The 26,790-nt window shown below is 40.1% G+C and overlaps 1 protein-coding gene across 1 annotated transcript in view; it reads right to left on the reverse strand.

Moving 5' to 3' along the window:
• The window catches only part of LOC126161033 (dynein beta chain, ciliary-like), a 784,705-nt gene that overhangs the window by 615,428 nt on the left and 142,487 nt on the right, over nucleotides 1-26,790 (reverse strand). The window lies entirely within an intron of this gene.

Genomic DNA, 26,790 nt, shown 5'->3' on the forward strand with positions numbered 1-26,790 from the left:
AACCACTGTTGAGAAGAAAGTATGTCAACACCAAGATATGCATAAAAAGGTGTGTCATCTCTACACCAAATTTCTAAGCGAACAAGTTCCAAGGATTCTTTTTATGGCCGTCTGCTGAAAAGAGACAATGTCAGATCTCACAAGGACCTTGTTATCATTAAGGTTAAAGTTGTTAAGGCACCCAACAAAATTCACAGAGTTGTGAGTACAAAATGAACTCTTCCTAAAGTAAGGGCTAATCAAATCCATCACGTATTTAGCAAATGATTAAGTCAGGGCACCAATGCTACCATTGCTGATAACAGTTTTCGTGAACCTTTGAAGTTCATTAAGTCTTGGTGGAACTGAAGCTCTCTATTGTAGTTTCTTAACAACTTCGTTTGGCAAACTGGATTCTTTCCAAAGTACCATAGTGTTCCTCCCCACTCTCTTGGTAGGATCAATGTCAATCTTCCAGTACAAACAGGTCCCGTATCTTCTCAATGTAATTCTGGTAAGACAGGACCACAGTTGTTTTGGCTGTGTTTTCTGGTCAGACAACAATATATGGATCTTCTCTTATTTCCTGTATGGCTGCCATCTCAGTGCTACAGATGTTTGTTTTTATAGGTTTCTTTCACATTAGAGCATGATAGGTTTCACGCCACATACTTCTTCAACTGATTCAGGTGTCACACGTGCAGATGATGATGTCAGAGATAAGTGTGGATTTAGGAGTGAGTGCAAACCTGTGGCCCATGTGACACCATCAATCCATTCCCATGTCCAGGAATTGAACTAGTTGGACAGCTGGAGACATAAGTTGAATAGTAAAGATGGTCCTCCACCCACCATCTAGAACACAGGTTCTGCTTGGTTGTGTCACAGACAACCTTGGCCTATGGACTATGGACCTTGGGAAATCCATCTACAAATGTGATAAGACATATATAGGTCAGATGGTGTGTAGTGCCAAAGATCATTCCAAAAACCCCAATGGAACACCAGATTGTGGCAGCTTAACAAGCTGGCAGTCAGTCATGGAACACCACCTATCGCAAATGCACAGAATGGATTCTGACCATACTAAGTTCCTGACACAGCCATTTAACTTCTGGGACAGTGTCATTAAATCAAGATTTGAATAAGTGATAGTGGCTACATCCCTAGTAACACCTCAGAACTGGCACTTTGATTAAGAAGAGGAAACTTACAACAAGCTGACTTCAGGAGCAGGTGGAAGCAACAGCAGAGGTGTAAACATCCACTGGTGTGAATACTGGATGGAGCAACATGCCAGTGGTAAGATGGGGAGACAAGATTCTGGGCATAGACAGTGGACACAGTGAGAGGTTGGATGGTTGGGGGAGAGGGGGGGGGGGAGATAAAAGTGCTGCATCAACCCCAATCAGTAAATACATCAATGATAATGGTAATACGATCACTTGCTGAAATATCGTGTCTGTTGGGACACTGACATCCGGCTGTTCACCCATGTATAATTTCATCATGAATTATGCCGGAAGAAGCTGAATAATCACATGGGCTTGTTTAAATTGTATGGATGTACCACATCTGTCTGACATTCCCCCACCATCAATTTAGTACACCAACCAAGCCATTTGTATCACTTGTTCTCCATATCTCACTAATACTTACTAGTCCACAATCATAGCAAAACTAATATACTCAAGAAGTCTCTTATTTTATTGTTGTTTTAGTAGATGAGTCTGAGCCCCCCTCCTCCCCCCTCCACCATCAGTGTAGGATCTTTACCATCCTATCACTAAAGCCTTGTATGTATGGTAAGTCACCAAACTGCCTCAGCAGTTCTTCCTGGTACTTTTTATCTTTACTTTTTTTGTCACAGCATGGTAGCCATTTGCCCTGAAAGAGGTTTGTACTTTGCAATGTTTCCTCTCAACACTGTCATTGTTGTGGATTGAATGCATTGTTAACATATGGATCACTAAGTCAGAATAACTTCTAATCATTCAGTCTGCCACAGATGCAAGACATTTCAGAAGCAGTACATGCTATGTGAAAACATCTGCTTCTCAGCATCCTACCAAAGAAACAATGCCTGACACCTGATTTGTAGGTAAGCTAATCTAACTGTTCGTTCCATTTGGTATTTTATGCACTGTTACTATCAAGTATTCATGTTAAACTACTGTAACACAAAAGTGGCAAAGCAGTTTACTACAGATGTGTCCTTGCACTGTATACTTACTAAATGTCTTCAATTGGTGGTTGTTGCCTTTGGTCTATAACCCATCTGAGTCCACACGTCTCAGCATATGTTCCTTTCATTGCTGCAGCTGTTCTGCATGTACTTTTCATGAAGTTGTGCAGGAACTCAGCCAATTTTGCCTCCCAACATAATCTCAAGAACAATATAATAAACTGTTTGTCCATGATCACTGAGTTGATTTTGACAAAACTTGTTAAATATAAGGGAAGAGTTTGAAAAGCAGACCTCCACTTATACATCACAAGTAGTTCCTCAGCAATGTAAGCAGTGTCCCTCCCATACTTTATTTATTTATTCATTTATCAAGGTAGTATGAAAGATCCCAGTTTTAAGTTATTATTTCTCAGTCAAAGGCTGTTTGGAACCAGTCCATGTTCTCTACAAAAAAATTATCAACATTTGACTGAGTGGATGTTTTCATTGTAATTAACTATGTTGAGATTATAGATTATACTGTCTAATGAAATACTTCTGCAAAAAGTAGAAAACAATGGTTACATCATGCAAGTTACCTTTGCACGCTGGTGGAATAGCCACCAGAATGTATTACTGGTGTTCACGTTTAGTGTTGTTACCACGCATGTTATGGTATATGAGAGGCATTAACAGAATCAGTTGCTGAATGATCACTGTGATGTACAAGAGATGCCACATACTCATGTGAGACATTGCTTATTATGATTACAGTGGATATCATCAAAATTGGACTGTGGATCAATGTAAACATCTCATGGGGTCACAGGAATCACATTTCTTGTTACACTAAGTCCAATATCATGACCAAACACGTCATCATCCAGGCTGCTCAAATCATGCACTACACCATAGATGCAGGCCATTGTGGGCCCAGTGTTATGTTATGCAGAAAATTCCCCTGCACTTCATGTGACCTTTGCAAGTGATCAAAAGCACCACAACTATGTGAACATTATCATAGACTACTTGCAGCCTTTCATGCTTGATATCTTTCCCAACAGATTGCATCTCCCAGCAGAATAACTATCTATGTATCAAGAGCAGATTCGAGCTACAGAGGTTTGAGGGGCATTATAGTGAAGCCACATTAATGTCTTTTCACCCAAATTTGACTGAGTTTTTTTACATTTTCTGTGATTTCCCTACATTACTCCAGGCAAATGCCAGGATGGTTCATTTAGACAGGAACAGCCAAGTTCCTTCCACATCCTTATACTACACATATCTCTGTGAAACAACCAAGTACTTGTCAAATCCATTCTATGCAAAACTGTTGCTTTATCATGTTCCAAAGGTGAGCCAACATGCTAATAATCAGGTGGTCATAATGTTTTAAATCACCAGTGTGTGTGTGTGTTTGTTTTCTAAATTATGCTATCGAGAAGAAGGTGCTTGTCAACCAAATGATGTCACAACAGCAACCACACATTGGTATTTGTACAAACATGAAAATAAATTTAGGCTATAGGTAGTTTTGGATTTCATAAACTAATTATTGTTGTGTATAACTACAACAGAAGTTTCTGAGTGAAATTGGAGAACAGGAGAGTAATAGGAAAGGGGGGGAGGGGGGGGCAGATACCACATTCACTGAAATACTTACACATTGACATAAGTCGTGAGTAATATTTCATAACCCATCTGCTGTCACCAATCACCCACAGAGTTAGCCATGTACCAGACATTTAACAGCACTAATAACAATAAGTCACTTAACAATGTGAATGCCATTTCCTTGCACCAGTGACTACAACAACAGATTGTTAATCACAGCCATTGTGACTGTACACTCAGTTTCAGCCAGGCTTCCAGAGTTGGTTTGAAGCTAGTGACCTAGCTAGAAGTTGAATTCTAATATGTGTTCAGTGGAAGTAGTTAACCAGGTTTAAAATTAAGTGATCCATCCTCATGGATAAGAGGCTGATCTACAGAGGTAACAAGAGATCCCACTGATGTGATTCACCCTCTCCTTCAAAAGTATGCACTTCTTTAAAAAGTAAATTCTTCTCTCATTCAAAGTTGGCAACACACATCAATACCAGAGACAGGGAGGGTTCACTGCAATCTGTAAGGATATACGGGAGGCACTCCTAAGGAACACATGTCCCCTATTAGCATACCAGTGCCCTCATGCTGAGGTCAATATAGTGTCAAGGTAGCAAGAGCTCTGTCCCAGTTCGGGACCTCATCTGAACGAGTCAACATCATAGTACTGGACTTGTTCATTTAAATGTGGAACCTTATACTGCAAGAGAGCAGTTTGTTAATCTGTGCGTCAAATGATGCTTTACTAGTCAATTTCAGTGATAACTTATCAAGTGATCCTGTGGCAAAGATCTGTCTCAAAGTTAAGTAAATCTTTTATTCAAGTATGTAATAAAGTGAAATAATATTTAATCTGTCCTTGGTTGATGAGCCTTCTCATTGACCAACCAAAGACTCAACAGTTGTGGCCGGACGAAAGTAGTTTCTCCTGGTCACAACAAATGGCAACAATGATCAGCGTTTAACTGGCTCATAATTCATGCCAGCTGCCTGCCTGTTGTGTACATCTTTTTTTCTGAATTTTCGTGCTCTGCTTCTTGTCAGTTGTCTTACTGTGTGTCCTTTCAACATTTCTGACCTGCCACAGGATAGTCTCTAACTGAACTTGCACAGTTTCAGGTGCAGCAGACACAATGCCTGCTGCTCACTGTCAGACAACTGACGTCACTACTCCACGAACAAGCAGCCCCGCTGCCAGTAGCTGCTCCAAAATTTTGCCAATATCACAGCCAAGATGAAGAATGGTCAGACTACTCTGCACAATTAGAGGCACACTTCCCAGCCTACAGATTAACAGGTAGAGACAACAATGCCTCTTTTTTTGTCCACCTCTGGTCCCGAGGTATACCACTTTTGGGTTAAACCGTGCACGGAACCTATTCATGAGAAAATCATGTACGATGAGTTTGTAAATTTGTTACACAATTATTTTGACAATCAGGTCCATGAATCAGCTGCATGTTTAAATTCTTTCATCTGAAGCAGCAGCCTGCTCACACAATTAGTAGTGGATAGCAGAACTTAGAGGTCTCACCACATATTGCAAGTTTAAATGTTCATGTGGAATTAACTATATTTGGGTAACATTATGTGATGTCATTACACAGAAAGTATCCAATGCACATATTTGCACTGCAATTCTGAAGCTGCTTGACACTGATTTAAAATCACTTCTGTCTATTGTGGAATTTCAAAAAACTGTGGACTCAACAGACATTGATTTTAAGGTTTCTTGTGTTTCAGTTGTGCATAGTGCACCACACATTCAGTCATGTACAGATAGTGTTCAGGTAACTAAGAACAGTGCTCAGACAAATTAAGAACAGCTGAAGTAAAAACTTTCAGTCTGGTAGCACATGGCATGTGTTACTAAACTCTGGGAGAAAATCGTGTCCTCTGCATTTTTTGAGGCATGATCGGAAATATTGCCCATGCCATAATGCTAGTTGCTTTCAATGTGGATGTGAAGGTCATATTCAAACTGTATGTTTATGCAGAAGGGGCAGGGCAAAGGCAACAGCCGCTAGTCCCCCCAGTGTGCTAGCACACAATAACTACAGCTTCACTGTCAACAAATGTTCACGGTGCAGGCAACACCACTCACTCAAATGCAAGCCACACCAAGTACTCCCGCAATGCAGTGGCCTTTTGCTGCTACATGCCGGCAGGTAAACAAACTTTCTGTTCAGTTACAAGTGAAGCATAAGATAATTAAGTCACAGATGGACACTGGTGCTTCTGTTTCCCTGATAAATAAAGTCACTTATGACAGAATCGTTAGCCCACCACTACAGCAGCCTACTTCAATTTTATCTACTTATAACGGACAAAAAATACCAGTTCTTAGCATGAGTAGTTTGCCAGCGACTTTTCAGGGAGTGACGCAATGTGTTTCTTTCCACACACTAAGTTCTAAAAACAGGCAAACATATTTGGCTTAGATTTATTTGATTTATTCATTTTGTGTATTCAGAATGATATGTTATAAATTAGTGTTTCTGGGCCTCACAGTAATGTTTCTGACTTGTGTAGTAAGTTCATGGAACTATTTTAACCAGGAATAGGAAGAGCTAACGACTTTGAAGCTAACATTACTGTGCAAGGCAATGCCCAGCTGCAATTTTTTCGTGCACAACCTGCCCACATGCATTATGTGAGCAAGTTGCTCAGGAATTGCAAAAATGGCAAGACAATGGAGTTATCAAAGCCATTTCTGCACTCCAACGGACATCATCCTCGATCATTCTGAAGAAGTCTTCAGGTGGTTTACGTTCATCTGTGGACTTTACGGCAACAGTAAACACACAAACTGTAGTGGGTTCTTTGCCTCTTCCACTTCTGAAGGAATTGACGAACAGACTGGGATGGGGCAAATACACTCCTGGAAATGGAAAAAAGAACACATTGACACCGGTGTGTCAGACCCACCATACTTGCTCCGGACACTGCGAGAGGGCTGTACAAGCAATGATCACACGCACGGCACAGCGGACACACCAGGAACCGCGGTGTTGGCCGTCGAATGGCGCTAGCTGCGCAGCATTTGTGCACCGCCGCCGTCAGTGTCAGCCAGTTTGCCGTGGCATACGGAGCTCCATCGCAGTCTTTAACACTGGTAGCATGCCGCGACAGCGTGGATGTGAACCGTATGTGCAGTTGACGGACTTTGAGCGAGGGCGTATAGTGGGCATGCGGGAGGCCGGGTGGACGTACCGCCGAATTGCTCAACACGTGGGCCGTGAGGTCTCCACAGTACATCGATGTTGTCGCCAGTGGTCGGCGGAAGGTGCACGTGCCCGTCGATCTGGGACCGGACCGCAGCGACGCACGGATGCACGCCAAGACCGTAGGATCCAACGCAGTGTCGTAGGGGACCGCACCGCCACTTCCCAGCAAATTAGGGACACTGTTGCTCCTGGGGTATCGGCGAGGACCATTCGCAACCGTCTCCATGAAGCTGGGCTACGGTCCCGCACACCGTTAGGCCGTCTTCCGCTCACGCCCCAACATCGTGCAGCCCGCCTCCAGTGGTGTCGCGACAGGCGTGAATGGAGGGACGAATGGAGACGTGTCGTCTTCAGCGATGAGAGTCGCTTCTGCCTTGGTGCCAATGATGGTCGTATGCGTGTTTGGCACCGTGCAGGTGAGCGCCACAATCAGGACTGCATACGACCGAGGCACACAGGGCCAACACCCGGCATCATGGTGTGGGGAGCGATCTCCTACACTGGGCGTACACCACTGGTGATCGTCGAGGGGACACTGAATAGTGCACGGTACATCCAAACCGTCATCGAACCCATCGTTCTACCATTTCTAGACCGGCAAGGGAACTTGCTGTTCCAACAGGACAATGCACGTCCACATGTATCCCATGCCACCCAACGTGCTCTAGAAGGTGTAAGTCAACTACCCTGGCCAGCAAGATCTCCGGATCTGTCCCCCATTGAGCATGTTTGGGACTGGATGAAGCGTCGTCTCACGCGGTCTGCACGTCCAGCACGAACGCTGGTCCAACTGAGGCGCCAGGTGGAAATGGCATGGCAAGCCGTTCCACAGGACTACATCCAGCATCTCTACGATCGTCTCCATGGGAGAATAGCAGCCTGCATTGCTGCGAAAGGTGGATATACACTGTACTAGTGCCGACACTGTGCATGCTCTGTTGCCTGTGTCTATGTGCCTGTGGTTCTGTCAGTGTGATCATGTGATGTATCTGACCCCAGGAATGTGTCAATAAAGTTTCCCCTTCCTGGGACAATGAATTCACGGTGTTCTTATTTCAATTTCCAGGAGTGTACTTTTCAAAGATAGAATTGCAGGAGGCATATATACAGTTACCACTGGGTGAAGCTCTGGCAGTTTTTCAGTGGTTCCTGGAACAGTTAACAGCAATAGTCCCTTCTTGTAAAAACTATGTTTATGTATTTAGGCAACATAATAAATACGCAGGTTATAAACCTAGCTATGTTACACTTGTTCCTGGAACAGTTAACAGCAATAGTCACTTGTGGCACAACTATTTAGATGATACTGTTGTATTTAGGCCACCGTAATAAATACACAGGGTATAAATCCAACTAGGCCACATCTGTCTGTGATTGGAGATCTACTGGCACCCCGTAACATTAAAGAGCTACAATCAGTCCTGGGGAAGCCCACCTATTATACAGAACTTATTCCTAACACTGCACAAAGTGTTCCCCCACTTAACCAGTTGTACCAGAAAAATGTTCCTTTTGTGCAGTCTAAAGAAAGCCAGAAAGCATTACAGCAACTGAAAGCGGCAATGTTAAGTCATAGATATTTGATTCACTTTGATCCAGCTAATTTAGGTGTGGACACGTCTACTTATGGGATCAGAGCAGTGCTCTCCCATAAAATTGGTTCTTTTGACCGACCTATTGCTTTTCCCTAAAATACTGTAACTAAAGTCAGCTTGAAAAAGAGGTTCTCGCCATTATCTATGGTGTTACCAGTATTTGTTAAGTCGGAATTTCTATTTGCTCACATATCATCAGCCTTTGAGGACCTCGTTCAATCCTGTCAAACATGTCCCACCTCAGACAGTATAAAAACTGCAACACTGGGCTCCGATATCGTCTGATGTCAGTATGAGTTGTTGTGCAGGCTACTGCCCAACATTCAAATGTTTACATGGTGGCTCAGCTACCACTCAGTACAGACACAGCATTTGATTCATTTGAGTAACTATGTTTTCAAATCGATTCTCAGGATACTGACTTTCTTCAAAATTTTCACCTCAATGTTTGGGCTATTGCCTCAGCAGTTGCTTCTGACATAGCTCTTCAGGTTGTTTTATAATAGTTCTTCAGGTTGTTTTACAACATGTGCACCATGGTTGGCCACGCAGTTTGAAAGAAAATTTCCCACCCAGTGTCGTGACACCATTTTTCCATCATCATGCAGCTTCCACAATCAGGAATTCTGCTACGGCATACAAAAAAGTGTGATGCGCAGGTTGTAACCACTCAGCAGGAATTTCTGTCTTAACTCCACCAACATCATTGGGGTGTAGTTTGCAAGAATGAACTCACCCTCCATCATTGTACTTGGCAGGGCATGGGCACTCAGAGCAAATTCCCACTCGTTGTGAAGTACGGGAGGCACTCCTGAAGACCACGTCTCCCCTATCAGCATAGCAGTGCCCTCATGCTGAAGTCAATATACTGTCGAGCTAACAAGAGCTCTGTCCCAGTTCATGACCTTTTCTAAAGGAGCCAGGATCATAGTATAGGACCAATGTGATAGTTAAAAGTTTCTGATGGACTTTTTCATTTAAATGTGGAACACTGTACTGCAACAGAACACTTTGTTAACCTGTGCATCAAGTGATGCTTTATTAGTCAATAACAACTGCAATTTATTGGGCCTGTGGCAAAGATCTGTATCAAAATTAAGTAAATCTTTTATTCATTTGTGGAATAAAGTAAAGCAATACTCCATCTGCTCTGATACAATGAGCGTTCTTCCCACATTTGTGCCCAAACAAAAGCAGTTTTGCCTGGTCACAACAGACCATCTCAGCAACATTAGTTGTAAATGGAAAACCAAAGTGTGTAAACATCTAGTTGATTAAATGATAATTAAATCAAAATGCTTAGGTGCAGACAGGTGTTGTTGATATACATCAATGGGGACAGCTGAAAAAGTGTGCCCCGACCGGGACTCGAACTCGGGATCTCCTGCTAACATGGCAGATGCTCTATCCATCTAAGCCACCGAGGGCACAGAGGATAGTGCGACTGCAGGGACTTATCCTTTGCACACTTCCCATGAGACCCACATTCCCAACTGTCTACAACCTACATTCGTAGTGTTAAAAGGCTACCCGGCCACTGCCCTTCTTCCGTGCGAATGCGCACGCTTTGCCCGAACTCTTGTGGGACTCGTCAGATTAGTCTGGCACGAGTAATGAGTGGATGGGCAAATATCTATTAGGAACACTATGAATGTAGATTGTGGACAGTTGGGAATGTGGGTCTCATGGGAAGCGTGCAAGGGATAAGTCCCTGCAGTTGCGATATCCTCTGTGCCCTCGGTGGCTCAGATGGATATAGCGTCTGCCATGTAAGCAGGAAGTTCCAGGTTCGAGTTCCGGTCGGGTTACACATTTTTGGCTGTCCCCATTGATGTATATCAACAACACCTGTCGGCAGCTAAGGGTTTCCGTTTAATTATCATTTCATTCTAGAGAAGCTGCATGCTCATCAGTGGTATCTGTTCTTTCGGGAACAGATACCATCTTCATCAGGTTGATTATTAGACGTTAGGCTTTACCAGTAATTACATTTATGTGTTCATTGTTTGGAAATTTTAACCAACGATAACTTGATGCCTGTAAAACTAGACACACCTGCAGATGAAACACACAGATTCACATTTTTTATTAGTCATTCAGTATTTGTATATGCAATACACTTTCTTCAGTCCATTTACTTATTAATATTACTTAATACCTATTGACATTATTTACACTGTAGTATTTAGCATATCTTAAAATGTTTCTAAAGAATAAAGTGGGTTTATTAGGAAGAGCTGTGCAACTTTTCCTTAAATGATTTAATTGTTATGCTTGTGACATGTTTACACAGTTTGCTACATATTTTGATTGCCCTGTGGGTCTGACTATTGTTTGTTTTTGCTGGTCTTCAGGGTTAACACTTTCTAGAATATATAAATTAATTACACTTAAAATAGTACATTTATTGAACAAAGGCCTGCAATGAGTTCTGCTTTCTCTTTTTGCCATTATTCTAATTGCTTTCTTCTGAATTACAAAAATTTCCTTTATTTATTTATTTATTTATTTATTTATTTTGTTATTTCCCCAGAGTATTAACCCATACTTTAAAACAGATTGAAAATAGGCAAAATACACTGTCCTATTCGAAGATGACACGACATCAGTCTCTCCAGCATGAATATTACTCTTGATAACCTAACTGTTACTTGTTCTACATGTTTCCTTCATGGTAGCTTATTGTCAAGTGTAATGCTTAAAAATTTTGCATTTTTTTCTAAAACTGAACGATATATTTTGCATCTTATTTACATTTAATAGTAAACCATTTGCACTTAATGGATGCTACTTTTTCTTTAACTAATTCATTCTTTTGACAAGGACTTCACGTACATAGTTAATAGGCAGTTAAGTAGCATCATCTGCGTACATACAAGGTGCGGCAGTCAAACCTGTGCATTTATTATTATTGAGCGGAAGTGTTGGAAGTAGTGGAGGGCGAGTAACCAAGGTCACCACTGCATTCCCCAACACAAAGCATTTCAGTAGCCACGGAACAGTGGACAAAGCAACAATGGTTGTTTGCAGTGAAAGCATTCTACCAAAGTAGTAGCTATGTAGCCGCTCAGTGTCATTTCTGGGCACATTTTCAAATTAATCATAATAAGCCGGTGCCTTCAGTTAACTCAATAAAAACTTGCATCCTAAACTCTGAAAACGTTGGTGAAACAACAAGCAAAAGAAGTGGCAGAGCGAACACAGTGCGTACTCTCGAAATGTGGAACGCATAAGAATTGCTGTGGGAAGAAGGCCCTGGAGATCAGCACACAGACAGAGTGTTGTGCTTGGAATTTCTGAAAGGACTGGCCAAAGGATTTTGAGGTTAGACTTACATCACAAACCATACAAAATCCAAGTGGTTAACACTTTGAATAATAATGACTTTGTGGTCCAACAACATTTCTGTGAAAGTATTTTGCAAATGACTGAAGAAAACAAGGTACTTGTTCACAACATCTGGATGAGTGATGAGGCAAATTTTCACTTCAATGGCTATGTGAACAAACAGAACTTTAGATACTGGAGTGATCAGAACCCTCACCAACTCCATGAAGAATCCTTGCACTCAACCAAGGTAACAGTTTGGTGTGCAATGTCCTCATCAGGAATAACAGGCCCTTATTCGTTTTGAGAATGAAAGGGGGCAATCTGTTACTGTGAATGCTGAGCACTATTCAACAATGTTAAGGACATTCTTCATACCTCAGCTTCGTCAACATGCAATGAATGATGAAACATTATGTCAACAAAATGGAGCAACAAGTCACACAGCCCATGTGAGCATTAATGTTCTCAAGACTCAAGACTGAAAGGATTGGTTGCACCCCCCCCCCCCCTGCTCCCCTGACCTTACAGCTTGTGATTTTTTTTCTTATGGGGTTACCTTAAGAGCAAAGTGTACAGTGAAAGACCTCATAATGTTGGTAATCTCAAAGCAAGAATCCAGCTGGAAATAGAGGGAGTTCCTCAGGGTATGCTCCATCATATGATGAGTAGCTTCATAAATCGCCTGCGAGAATCCTGTGATCGACGACGCCATCTTGCTGGTGTTATTTTCAAACAGTGACAAAAATGTGTTGATATTTCTTAAATCCTTTTTCAATGTAGAACAAGATTGTATGAATTAAATTTTGATATTTTCATCCATGTTTATTTGGCACTTATTTAAAAAAATGCAGGTTTGACTGCCACACCCTGTACATGTCTTTACATTTGCATTATTCGGTAAGTCGTCTACTTGAACCAGGAGTAGAAGAGCTCCTAATTTTGATCCCTGTGGCACTCCATGTTGAATCTCAAGTGTATTTGATAACTGACCTCCTGAACTCACCATGTGCTTTCTTTTAGTGATGTATGATTTCATTAGTTTTAGACTTTTGCCCCAAATTCCATAGCATTCCAGTCTGGAGAGCAAAACATGGTGGTGAACAAGATCAAAGGCCTTACTCAGACCGCAGAAGGCTACCCATGTAACAGCATGATCCTCAAATGCTGATAAAATGTCTCTAATATACCGAGCGAGGTGGCGCAGTGGTTAGCACACTGGACTCGCATTCGGGAGGACGACGGTTCAATCCCTTCTCCGGCCATCCTGATTTAGGTTTTCCGTGATTTCCCTAAATCGCTTCAGGCAAATGCCGGGATGGTTCCTTTGAAAGGGCACGGCCGATTTCCTTCCCCATCCTTCCCTCACCCGAGCTTGCGCTCCGTCTCTAATGACCTCGTTGTCGACGGGACGTTAAACACTAATCTCCTCCTCCTCCTCCTCTAACTAATAGCTCTACCGCTTACATACATGACCTTTCTTTCCTATAACAAAACTGTGATGTACTTAATGCCTTGTTTAAGTTCTAGGTACTGTAATAAAATTAGTTATGGTGTGAGAAATGTACTAACCAATCTTGGATCTTATGAAATGACTGATTTCCAAATTGAAGACTCAAAACCTAGAAATCCACTACCATATAGCTACCGGTATATGAAAAAGTTGCTTTCCATTAGAACGTTCTAAACGGGGTACTAGCAGTAACAGGCAGCCCAGGTGGCTGACTAGTGGGATAAGGATATCATGTAGAACAAAGCGGGAATTATATCAAAATGTTAGAAGTAGTCACAATCAAGCTACAGTAGCCCAATACAAACAGTATCGTAAGGTGCTTAAAAATGTTATTAGGAAGGCAAATAGAATAGCTAATTCTCAGGATAAAATTAAAACCATATGGAAGGTTGTGAAGGAAGTGTCTAGTCAGCAGCTCAAGGTCGACAATATAAAGTCAGTTCATAGTAAAAATATTTCTGTTACCGATAAATCAGTTATATGTACAGTATTTAACAATCATTTTCTGATCATTGAATTAAATAAAAATTTAGTTTCTACAGCGAATCGTATAACTTTCTTGGCAAATGCCTTTCCGAGATTGGTGTCTGAAATACTCCTCTGTGATACAGACAAGGGAGAAATTAAGTCAATGATTAAATAATTACAGAAGGCATTACAGAATGCAGCATGTCATTCTCAATGGAGATAAGTCTTCTGAAGTAAGAGTGATTTCAGGTGTGCCGCAGGGGAGTGTTGTAGGACCTTTGCTATTCACAATATACATAAATGACCTTGTGGATAACATTGGAAGTTCACTGAGGATTTTTGCAGATGATACTGTGGTATATTGAGAGGTTGTAACAATGAAAAATTTTACTGAAATGCAGGAGGATCTGCAGCGAATTGACGCATGGTGCAGGGAATGGCAATTGAATCTCAATGTAGATAAATGTAATGTGCTGTGAATACATAGAAAGAAAGATCCCTTATCAGTTAGCTACAATATAGCAGGTCAGCAACTGGAAGCAGTTAATTCCGTAAATTATCTGGGAGTAGGCGTTAGGAGTGATTTAAAATGGAATGATTATGTAAAGTTGATCGTCGGTAAAGCAGATGCCAGACTGAGATTCATTGGAAGAATCCTAAGGAAATGCAATCCGAAAACAAAGGAAGTAGGTTACAGTACACTTGTTCGCCCACTGCTTGAATATTGCTCACCAGTGTGAGATCCGTACCAGATAGGGTTGATAGAAGAGACAGAGAAGATCCAACGGAGAGCGGCGCGCTTCATTACAGGATCATTTAGTAATAGCGAAAGCGGTACGGAGATGACAGGTAAACTCCAGTGGAAGACTCTGCAGGAGAGACGCTCAGTAGCTCGGTACGGGCTTTTGTTGAAGTTCCGAGAACATACCTTCACCGAGGAGTCAAGAAGTATATTGCTCCCTCCTACGTATATCTCACGAAGAGACCATGAGGATAAAATCAGAGAGATTAGAGCCCACATAGAGGCATACCGACAATCTTTCTTTCCATGAACAATACGAGACTGGAATAGAAGGGAGAACCGATAGAGGTACTCAAGGTACCCTCCGCCACATACCGTCCGTTGGTTTGCGGAGTATGGATGTAGATGTAGATGTAGATGTAGAAATCACTGAAGACTAAGAACTCTAATGGATACGATGGCATGCCTAGCAGAATATTGAAGTACTTTGCTACAAATGTTAGCCCTGCATTTAGTAAAATTTGTAATTTTTTGTTTAGGAATGGTCAGTTTCCTGAATGATTAAAGTACTCAGTAGTAAAGCCGGTTTATAAAAAGGGGGAAAATGATAATGTAGACAATTGAGGCCTATTTCTATGCCATTAGTGTTTGCTAAGGTTATTGAAAAGCCTGTGTATGTAAGGATAGTTGATCATTCGATATCACACAATTTGCTATCAAATGTACAGTTCAGCTTTAGAAGTCGTTTAACAACTGAAAATGCTATATACCCTTTCCTCTGTGAGGTACTGGATAGGTTAAACAAATGGTTTCAAATGATAGGCATATTTTTTTTGATTTAACTGAGGCATTTGATTGTGTTTATCACAAAATAATGCTACAGAAGTTGGACCATTATGGAATATAGGGAGTAGCTCACAACTGGTTCACCTCTTACTTCAGCAACAGACAGCAAAAAGTCATTATTCACAATGTTGAGAATGGGTCTGATGAGTGGGGTACAGTCAAGTGGGTGGTGCCCCAGGGATCAGTGTTGGGGCCACTCCTGCTCCTTGTTTATATAAGTGATGTACCCTCTAGTATTACAGGTAACTCTAAAAAATATTTCTGTTTGCCAATGACACTAGCTTGGTAGTAAAGGATGTTGTGTGCAACATTGGCCCAGTTTCAAATAGTACAGTTCATGACCTAAGTTCATAGCTTGAAGAAAATAAACTAATGCTAAATCATAGTAAGACTCATTTTTACAGTTTCTAACATACATTTCAACAAAACCTGATGTGTTAACATCACAGAATGGGCATATGATTAGTGAAACTGAACAGTTCAAATGTCTAGGTGTTCAGATAAATAGTAAACTGTTGTGGAAAGCCCACATTCAGGATCTTGTTCAAAGACTTAATGCTGCCATTTTTACTATTCGAATGGTATCTGAAGTGAGTGATCGTTCGACACGAAAATTAGTCTACTTTGCTTACTTTCATTCACTTGTGTTGTATGGTATTATATTTTGGGGTAACTCTTCCCATTCTAAAAGGATATTTTTGGCCCAGAAACGGGTGATTCAGGCAATAAGTGGTGTAAGTTCATAAACCTCTTGCCGACCCCTGTTCATGAGTCTGGGTATTTTGACGATGGCCTCTCAATATATATATCATTTCTTGTTAAAAATATTGGCTTACTCCCAAGAACAAGCAGCTTTCACTCTGATAATACTCGTCAGAAATCAAACCTGCATTTGGATCGGAATTCCTTAACTCTTGTGCAGAAAGGTGTGCAGTATACTGCTGCACCCACTTTCAATAAGCTACCACTCAAATTCAAAAATCTCAGCAGTAATCCATGCGCTTTCAAATCAAAACTTAAGAGTTTCCTCATGGGTCACTCCTTCTATTCTGTCGAGGAGTTCCTTGAAAAATTAAGCTGATTCTTGTATTGTTGATTGTGTTTACTTAAACTTATGGACTGACGTTTTTGGGTTCATAAACATTTTATTTTTATCTGTTATTACTTTTATGATGTAATTTCATGTACTGACATGTTCCATGACCTTGGAGGTTTGCTCCTCAATTTGGGCCTACAGATCTTGACGTGTAAATAAATAAATAAAATGTATAAACATCAACATATATAAATACTTAACATAATTATGATGATTATGGACTTCTCAAAAAGATAAACAACAAAAAAATAATTATTTGTACTTTATTTTTTAAATGTATGTTTTGTACAAATAGGTCTATATATGACAGTGTTTTCTTTGCTACATGTTGTTAGAGGTAAATCTTTGTCTTTGGGCACTTTGTAGTATGAGTTTGAAGGGCAAGAATGGAGTACAAGTTATGTGTGTTGTGTTAGCATTGTGGTTGATTTTGATTTGTATTCTGAAGTGAAACAACAGAAAAAACATCTATTTAACAACATCAAGTCCAGCAGTGTTCATATTATTTAACAAAATGAAGCTGAGCATCCTACAGACCATTATTAAAAGTTGCATTTCAGAATGGCCTATGATCTTCCAACTTTGAAGAACAAAGGACAATTAAAAGACAATTATTATGTAAATTTTTTATACAAGTTCTACCGTTGCTACCTCTCACTGCACTGTGTCACTCTGGCTGGTGCTTTCAAAGACTTTGGATAGTAATGGGATTAGTGAAATTGGCCTGTAGTTTGCAGGTTGATTTGCTTCCCTTCTTAAGGACCAGACTCACCTTGGATAATTTGAGGGAATCAGGAAAAATATCCTCTGTAAGACACAAGTTTATAGAATATGAGTGGCACTACAGGGTAATATATAACTTTTTCAGTAGGTTATTTGATACATGGTTTACCTCACTAAAGCTGCTTAATGAAGGTCCAGCCTGATCACGATTTAGGTTTGTGCTCTTAAGATAATCCATATATGTTTCACTAGATTTTCTTACTGACTTTTTGATTTCCTCTGCACAGGTTATGAAGTGCTGGTTGGGTGTATCTGCTGGTGCTGCCACTGTGTTATCAGAGGTTCTGACTACATCTTAAATATTATTAATTAATGACCAGGCTGCTTTGCATTTGTTTTTACTGTATTTTTATGAAATTAGTATTGGGTCTTTGTTTAGCCACTCTTTCTTGTACAGTTTCTTGGCAATTTTTGTAGATTCTTAATTTCATCAGAATTATTAACTTTTCTTCTGCCTCTTTAGATTCTCCAATTCTTGGGTGTGCCATGGCTTTCCCTTTCTAGTTAAATGCCTTTTTTTTCTTTGGAACAAGATGAGAATTTAAGATACTAATTAAATAATTGTGGAAGGTTTCATAAACAAGTTGGGTATTGGAACCACATCTTAGAAATAATTTTTATCTTTATGCTCAGTAGGTGCACTAGTTTTTTCAGACTGTATTTTGTTAGTAGTAAGATATTTTTTGACTTAGTTAACTTTTGTTGGGACATGTTCCTGTCCACTTTTATACAATGTTTTAACTATACTGTTAACATGCTGTCATCTGAAAAATAAATTCTATTACACTGGTGGAATACACATCATGAGGACACTTAATAGAGACGCTACCTATGCATGCTTTTAGTCTTGTAGGTTTTGAATTAAAATAGTGGAAACTGTGCTGCCTTAGGATATTCAATAACTTTTTTACACTAGGTTTGTTCCAGTTACATCAAAGCTTGAATTCATGCCCCCCCCCCTCCCCCCACTTTGTTACATAGCAGAGTACACAGTCTAAGTAGTATGTTCATCTGAGTGGGGAGCAAGGCAGACACATGCTCAAATAACTTTCATTACATCACATATTGTACCCACAATTTCAAAGTGTTTCTCAACACATGCCCAACTGAGATCAAGTAAACACACTGAATATTTTAAGCGGCATGTGGAACAGATTTCTCTAAAAACAATTATCAGTTTCTAAGAAAGCCGTAACAGCATCCCTACAGGTATCCAACTTAATTGCAAAATCCATCTCACAGCACATTATTGGTGAGAAATTACTTTTCCTTCCCTACAGCTGTCAAAGGTTTGGCAAAAGTATGAAGTTGATACCGCTCTCAGATGATAGTGTGGTTCCTCATATTCATGCAATAGCCACTGACAGGAAAAATCAATTGCACATCTTTGTGACAGCCCAAAATTTGCCAGCATCTTGAAGACAGTACTGATATCAGACATCTTTCTTAGCTTCTAATTTCTGTACTCTCCAGATATAAAAATGAAATGAACATGGACTTTCTATTTTTTAAAGCTCTGGAAGAAAGACTATAGGTGAAGATATTTTCTCCCTTGTGAATTCCTTTTTTGTTGACAATAATCTGCTATGGACAAATTGACTTGGTATATGTACAATGGGATGGCAGCACTTACTGAAACTAAAATGGGGCTCATGGCTGTTTCTCCTTCTGTATAATTCACACTTTGCATGACACATAGGAAGGCATTGGCCTCTCAAGTAGTACAACGGGAAGTCAATGAAGTGCTGAACGATGCAATTAGTGGTGTAAATTTTGTGAAACCTGTAACGGAACTGAAATGATGGTGGGCTGACAGTAATTTGGAGTCCGCGCGTCGGAAACGGGCGCACTTGTGTGAGACTGCCAGGGAGTGCACCCTGATGCCATCTATTGGCGAAACTGGGAATTAGCGCTGCCTGTCAGACAATGCACTAAGCTCTCGGAGTCAAATGTATTCTTTTTCTTGGTAATTATAAGCTATTACTGTATAATTTAATGTTGTAAAGCGCTAGTAGTAAATTATTATGACTGGTATGGACTCCAGGGTAGTAAATATAAATATTCTTAAATACTAAATGATTTTGGTAAAAAGGTGGTAGGGGAACGCCCCCACTCTTGGTGATACGAGCGTAGCTAGGGGTAGCTGGAGACACAGGGACTGAACAATGGAATGGCCTGGGGAGTGTTGACGTGATCGGACGTGCGTAACTGTGCTCACGCAAAAGTGATTGTGCAACAGCGAAGAGGCGAATATCGTTGCCGTTTTTGGAGTAAAACGCGACGAATGGTTGTTGAAGCCGCCTTTATGCCACTGGGGCTGATTGTAAGAGTTCCTGTGCGTTTATGGCGGACGTGCAGTAGCTTATACGAGTGCTACAGCTCATAGTTCCAGCCGCCATTAAGGGCATGAGGCGTGAAGAGCTGCGTTAGCCACATGCATCTCACCACCAGCACCGACACGTCTACCCAAGGCAAGACTGCTTGCAATTGTTAAGTCGAACTTTGTATACATGTAAAAGGAGAATACCAGTTTTCTTTTATGCAAGTGCAGAGGACAGAATATAGTAATGAGTAAAATTACGACGCATGTTGTTCATTGTAAAGTGTAGTAACCTCAAACATAGTATAGTGAAATCAGACTGAGGCCACCATCGCCTCTTTCATTTACAATTCTTTTGGTTGTAGAATACTTTAGCGTATAAGAATGTTGAAAAGAGCAATGGTCACACCAGAATGAGTCGCCTATTTACAGTTACTTAAATTTTTCTGAGCAACCTTTCAAGTAAAGTCACTTAACTAATACTTAACTAATTCTGTATCAATGGTCCAAAGAGTAATATCCAAAATCATTAAATAAGTTGAAGGATAGAATTTTGTTAACCGAAGTTGCCTAACCTGTCTTGGTAGTAATTACCAAGCCAACTCACAGAAATTGAGAGAGTATTTGCATTGTAGAATCATCTAGAATGATCAGAAATAGTAATATTCAGAATTAAGTTTAAATTCAACTCAAGCCATTTCACTTTGAAACGAGCCCAAAAATTGATTTATTCTTTTGCTCCTTCAGAGCTGGCGACCGTAGTTATAAGTATTTTCAGGAGGATTCGACGGTAAGTCTGCTGCTCTCGTCGTGCTGATAGGATTATCCACTGCTGCTAGCAGTGGTGATTGGATACATAAGCTCACTACCAAGTTAAGTGGGTCAGGTAGGCAGTGTTACCGTGTGAACTGTAGGGCACTGTAGGCCGTGGATCGAACCCGTTCAATCATCACAGCTCTTAGGGAAATAGTCCGGTTAGGAGTGTACTAATCATTAGGTAAATACTGGCGAGTAACGGTCAAAAATGTATACGCAAGTGAATTTAGCAAGGTCCACGTAGCACCTAGTTAATGTGGTGCAATGGCGAGGGTAGGAGTGGAGTAAAAGTGAGCTGAGCTTGTGGCAGCTGTGCTGGATTCAAATATTAACTACGTGAATTCACTACTGCCTCTTACCATTGGGACTGAGCTATTTACAGTTAAAATACGTAGCAGTAAGCGCAAAGGGGTGACAGCTACAAGTCCGTATTGGTTTTATACATACGGAATTGGGAAGTGGGTCATTCCGTCAGTGGAGGGGGTTAAAACAACCGAGTCAGTGGAGAACATACCCCATTTACTGATGGAAAGATTCAGCGGTTCGGTCGCAAACCGAGAGCTTTAAACAGTAGCCTTCTTTCAGGGGGATGAGTTTTACTCGTGATTCACTTCTACTGCACACAAGTACATTGGTTGTCTCGTGTTAGCTAGTTCCTCATTGTGTTGTGGAGTTGAAGGATGAACTTCATGTATTCCTGTTGAATAGATTTCACACACTCACAGTTCCATTTCTATATGAAAAATGGCCTTTAATGTTATACCAATGGGCTGACGTTTTTGAGAAATTGATTGATCCTCATAAATCAGTTCCATGCGGAAACAGTAATAACTTCTTCCTAAGCAAGTAAGTGCTTGAGTCTAAGAGAAAAACTGAACTTTAGAATACCCAGATGGAGAAGAGTAATGCGAGATGTCTGCTCATCTGAATGATTTCGTGAAGGAAAACAGCCTGGATGTAGGTAAAATTAGTAGATTGTCACAGTGCATCTTGAACACCTTCATCAACAATTTGATGATAAATTTCCAAAACCTTCAACCGAGTATGACTGGATCCACAATCAGTTCAATATGATCATTACAGACCATTTGTTAACAGCAGAACACAAAGAACTAATAGACCTCTCAAGTGAGCTAATACACCTCTCAAGTGACAGGACACTTTGAAATGAATTTAAATGGAAGTATCTTGAAAATTTTTGGGTGAAGACTTTGAATGAATATCCCAATTTAGCAAGATGGACAGTAGATGTGTTATTACCCTTCACATCAACTTACTTGTCTGAGTCACCATTTTCTACAATGACATTATCAAGACAAAACACTGGTCCTGACTGCAATTGAAAGAGGATCTGCGAGTTGCTATTTCAAAGATGCAACAAAGATTTGATCTGATTTCTTCACAAATTCAAGCACAAACATCACACTAAATTTGGAAATGTCAGAAAATTTCCAAATATTGAACCTTGGGCATTTTTACTCTTGATTCTTTCCTTTCTGGATGATCAGTTTGAATATAACAGTTTTTAAACTGCCATTTAAATGTTGACTATTGTTTTATCATCAAACTCTCTCTCTCTCTCTCTCTCTCTCTCTCTCTCTCTCTCTCTCTCACACACACACACACACCACACACTTTCATACGAACAAGCACAACTGCCACACACAAACCTCACCACTACCTACATGCTCTGAGAGAAAAATCGAGAAATGACAGTGACTAGCATAGTGAAACCTGGAGCGGGAACACACCATGTCATAGACACTGATCTTCAGATGAACACAATACAGGATAATGACTTTCTAGTATGTATAGCGGGTTCGAATGACATAGCTAAAAATGAAGCCGATGCCTGCATTAAAACGCTACAGAACTTTCTAGAAGTGAATAAAACTAGGAACACAATAGTAGCCACTGTGCCTCATAGACACGACCTAATTTACAGATTGTGTGTTAATAAAGAAATTAGAAAAACTAACATCAAAATTAAGAAATTGTGTGCAGAATACGCAAAGTGCGATGTACTGGACGTAAGTAAACTACATCAAAACCTTCACACCAAACACGGAATGCACATTAATTATGACGGAAAAAGTGTTATGTGCGATCACATCACTGAAATAATTAAAGAAAGACTATTATGAAAAAGATCTGTCTATCAGCTTCCTGAAAGACTTACAGGCAAAAATGAGGAAAGCAAATCCTACAAAAATCTAGCACAAGTAATAGAAAATCTAAGTAAAAGAAAATCATATAGTGTTCTAATATGTGGTGACTATAATATAGATTTTCTCTCAGAAAACTCTAGCCATCTAAGCATTAAAAATTTTATGAACAGCTACAACCTAGACCTAATGGTTAACACTCCAACCAGGGTAACAAATCACAGTACCACTTGTCTGGATCAAGTAGCAAGCAATATAAATTGTACTGTATCCTATGTCAAACTAGGATTTTCAGATGACAATGCATTAATTATGCAGGTCTGGTTGCAAAATAACAGTCACGAACACAATAAAATCACTGTACAGAGAAGAAACTTCAATAAAACCCACATGCATACTTTCCTCTTTGATATACAAAATGAAAACTGGCAAAATGTATATGAGGCTCAAACAGTAGACAGCAAATATGAAGCATTCTTGGATATTTTCTGTTATTATTTTAATTGCCACTTTCCCTTACAAACAAAATGTATCAACAAAGATAGAAAACTCTCCAGCTGGATCACCCCAGGTATCATTAGATCATCACAAAGAAAAAGAGAACTTTTTTACATTAGCAAATCCAAACTAGGCAGTAGTGAAGCATTTAAGTCGTACTTTACTCTATATAAAAAGATATTAAGGAATGTAGTAAATGCAGCCAAAAAGCTACAGAATGATAACTACCTCAAATTGTCATCAAATAAGAGCAAAAGCATGTGGCAACTGATTAATATGAATACTAATAGAGGAAAGCAACTACAAAGTGATATTAGCTTAAAAATAAATGGAAAATTAGTTTCCAGTGGGAAAGAAACAGCAGAGGAATTCAATAACTACTTTACAGAAACAGTAGAAAACCTGGCTAACCATCTTAAAAATAGCTGTCCCTTACAACTAGAACCAATCTTATGCTCTGAGACTATTTTTAAGGCATACATCTGAAATTGAAATAGAAAAGACACTTCATAGCAAAATTTAAAAAAAAATCATCTGCTGGACAAGATCAAATTCCATGCTTCCTTCTTCATAATTGCAGTAACTTTATCAATAAACCCCTAGCCCACATAATAAACTTCTCATTCATGAATGGTGCATTTCCTGGTATGCTCAAAATTGCAAAAATTATACCTGTCCACAAAAAAGGAAGCAAAGAGGATCCCAGTACTTTCAGTAAAGTATTTGAATATATAATGGCCACCAGAATCATGTCCTTTCTAGACAAAGAAAATATCCTGTCACCTGCTCAGTTCGGCTTCCAAAGTAAGAAAGCTACAACTGATGCAATACAAGAATTTCTAGATCATGCACTGGAGCTTGTGGACAAAAAACTCCCAGCCATAGGTATCTTCCTAGATCTAACAAAGGCCTTCGACATGGTTAATCATAGTATACTTTTGCAAAAGATGCATTCCTATGGAATAAGAGGAAATGCCTATGACTGGTTTAAAAGCTATCTGGAAGATCGACAGCAGTATGTCGAATTAAATGAAAGCTCTCAGTTACAGCTAGCACTGTACATTCCTTCATACATACCATAAAGCAAGGCGTACCCCAAGGCTCCGTCCTGGGCCCCTTGCTGTTCTTACTTTACATAAATGACCTTCCTCACAGCCTACCAGACACAAAAACCCCTTTTGTTTGCTGATGACACCTCTGTACTCATATCTGCGCCCGAACAAATTCTCCAATCTAATGTAGATAGGACCACAGATCAAATAAGTCAATGGCTTCAAAGTAACAGGCTGCTTCTTAATGCAAAAAAAGACAATTGGAATAACCTTCCACACTGCCCAAAACAGAAGTCCATTACTACCAACTAAATCGCTGGAAAAAAATAATGTTAAACTTGAAAATGAAATAAAATTTTTGGGGGTCACTATTACTGATACGCTCACATGGAAAAGGCACATTGACGTTACCAGCACAAGACTTAGTAAAGTATGCTTCATGATAAGATCAATAAGGAACATCACTAACACAAGTACCCTAACCACAATGTACCATGCACTCTTTCACTCTGTACTTAACTACAGAATCATCTTCCGGGGCCAAAATTCTGAATCAATTAAGATATTCAAACTGCAAAAGAAGATAGTCAGAACCATTACGTTCAAAAAACAAAGAGACACTTGTAAACCATTATTTAAGAAACTAAATATTTTGCCCCTCCCATGCCAATACATACTAGAATTATTATTCTTTACCAAAAAACGTATCAACAAAATTAGCAAAAATATGGATTACCACAATTATGACACAAGATCAAAAACCTCTCTAAGAACACTTCCCCACTCAACAAAACTGTACAGTGATGGTGTCAAGTGCATGGGAATAAAATTATATAACCAACCTCCATCTTTTTATACAAGAAATCCAAGAAATAAATAAATTCAAACAGACAGTGAAATCTCTTTTAATAAAAGACTGCTTTTATACCATCCAGGAATATTTGGAATCAAAATTGTCTTAGTACATGATAATGTATCAAAGCTGAATGTTGTAAGTCAATTTTGTCACATCATGTAACAATTCTCTGTAAAGCTGTAACTTTAAATAACATAATTTGTAGGTAATGTAAAATAATCATTCTTCTGTGTGCTTGTTTACTGTTTTAGACTCCTGTAAACTGTATATTTGTATTGACTTATCCCATATCAGTTGTACAAGCCATTGTACTGATTTGATCTATGAGACAAATAAATAATAAATAAATAAATAAACCTACACTCCCACATACACACTTTCACACAAACAAGCACACCTGCCGCACACATAACTCACCACTACCTCTGGCTGCACCAGCCAGAATGCAACTGTCACATTTAATAAAAGCAGCAATCTGCAATGGGGCAGGCAAGAGGAAAGGATAGCAGGGTATGGAGAGAGAATAGCAGTGGCTTGTGGAGCATGCAGGGACTAGGTGGTGGCAGGATAAGGGTGCCAAGTGCAGTATCGGGAGGCTGTGAGGAAAGGAGGGGGAGGGGTGATGGGAAGTGGAACAGAGAGGAGAAGAGAAGGGAAAAAGACTGCTGGGTGCACTGGCAAAGAGCAATAAACAATGAGGGTAGTGGACACGAAATGGGACTAGGTGACAGGACAAAGAGGGTGGAGACTATTGGGTGGAGGGTGTGGGGAGACTAGAACACCGTAGGTTGAGGCCAGGATAATTTTGCTTGCAGAGAATGTGTTGTAAGGATAAGTCCCATCTGCACAGTTTAGAGAAACTGGAGGTGGACAGGTGGATCCATATGGGTCGAGTTGTGCAGCAGCCGTTGAAATCAAGCATGTTATGTTCAGCTACAGGTTGTGGCACAGAGTGGTACAATTTGCTCTTGGCCACAATTTGGTGGTGACCATTCATTCTAATGGACAGCTGGTTGGTAGTCATATCAATATAAAAAGCTGTCCAATGATTGCACAGATCAGGTATTAACATTGCTGCTTTCACAGGTGGCCTGCCCTCTGATGGGGTAGGACAAGCCTCTGACAGGATTGGGATAGGGAGCACTGGGTGGATGGATTGGGCAGGTCTTACACCTGGGTCTTCCAGAGGTATATGATCCCCGTCGCAAGGAGTTGGTTATTGAGTGTGGCATAAGGATAGAGAAGGACATTGTGGAGGTTGGGTATGCGATAGAACACCACTTTAGGATGGAAGGGAACAATCTTAGGTAGTATGTCCCTCATTTCAGGGCATGATGATAGACAATCAGAGCCCTGACAAAGGATGTGGTTTAGTAGTTCCAGTCTGGGGTGGTACTGGGTCATGAATGGGACTCTCCTTTGTACCTGCTTCTTGGGGTGATGGCAGGATTGGGATTGTGTGGAGATTATGGCATGGGAACTTATTTGTGAACTAATTTGTAAAAGAATATGTAGTGAAATACACACATTTCCTCAGTTCCATTAATTGCACATGCATACATGGCTGTAATTGTTAATTTTCACCCCCTTTTCATTATACTTATATATGACCATTTTTTGAAAAAAAAAGTTTAACTATGATGTGCTCAAAGGACACTATTGTAACAATTAGACAAAAGTAAGAGGGTGTTGGGGTACAAAATGATTTATGTTGCAGATGAGAGTGCAATGC

This window comes from Schistocerca cancellata, chromosome 2, assembly GCF_023864275.1.
Source record: "Schistocerca cancellata isolate TAMUIC-IGC-003103 chromosome 2, iqSchCanc2.1, whole genome shotgun sequence".
NCBI classification, from domain to species: Eukaryota; Metazoa; Arthropoda; class Insecta; order Orthoptera; family Acrididae; genus Schistocerca; species Schistocerca cancellata.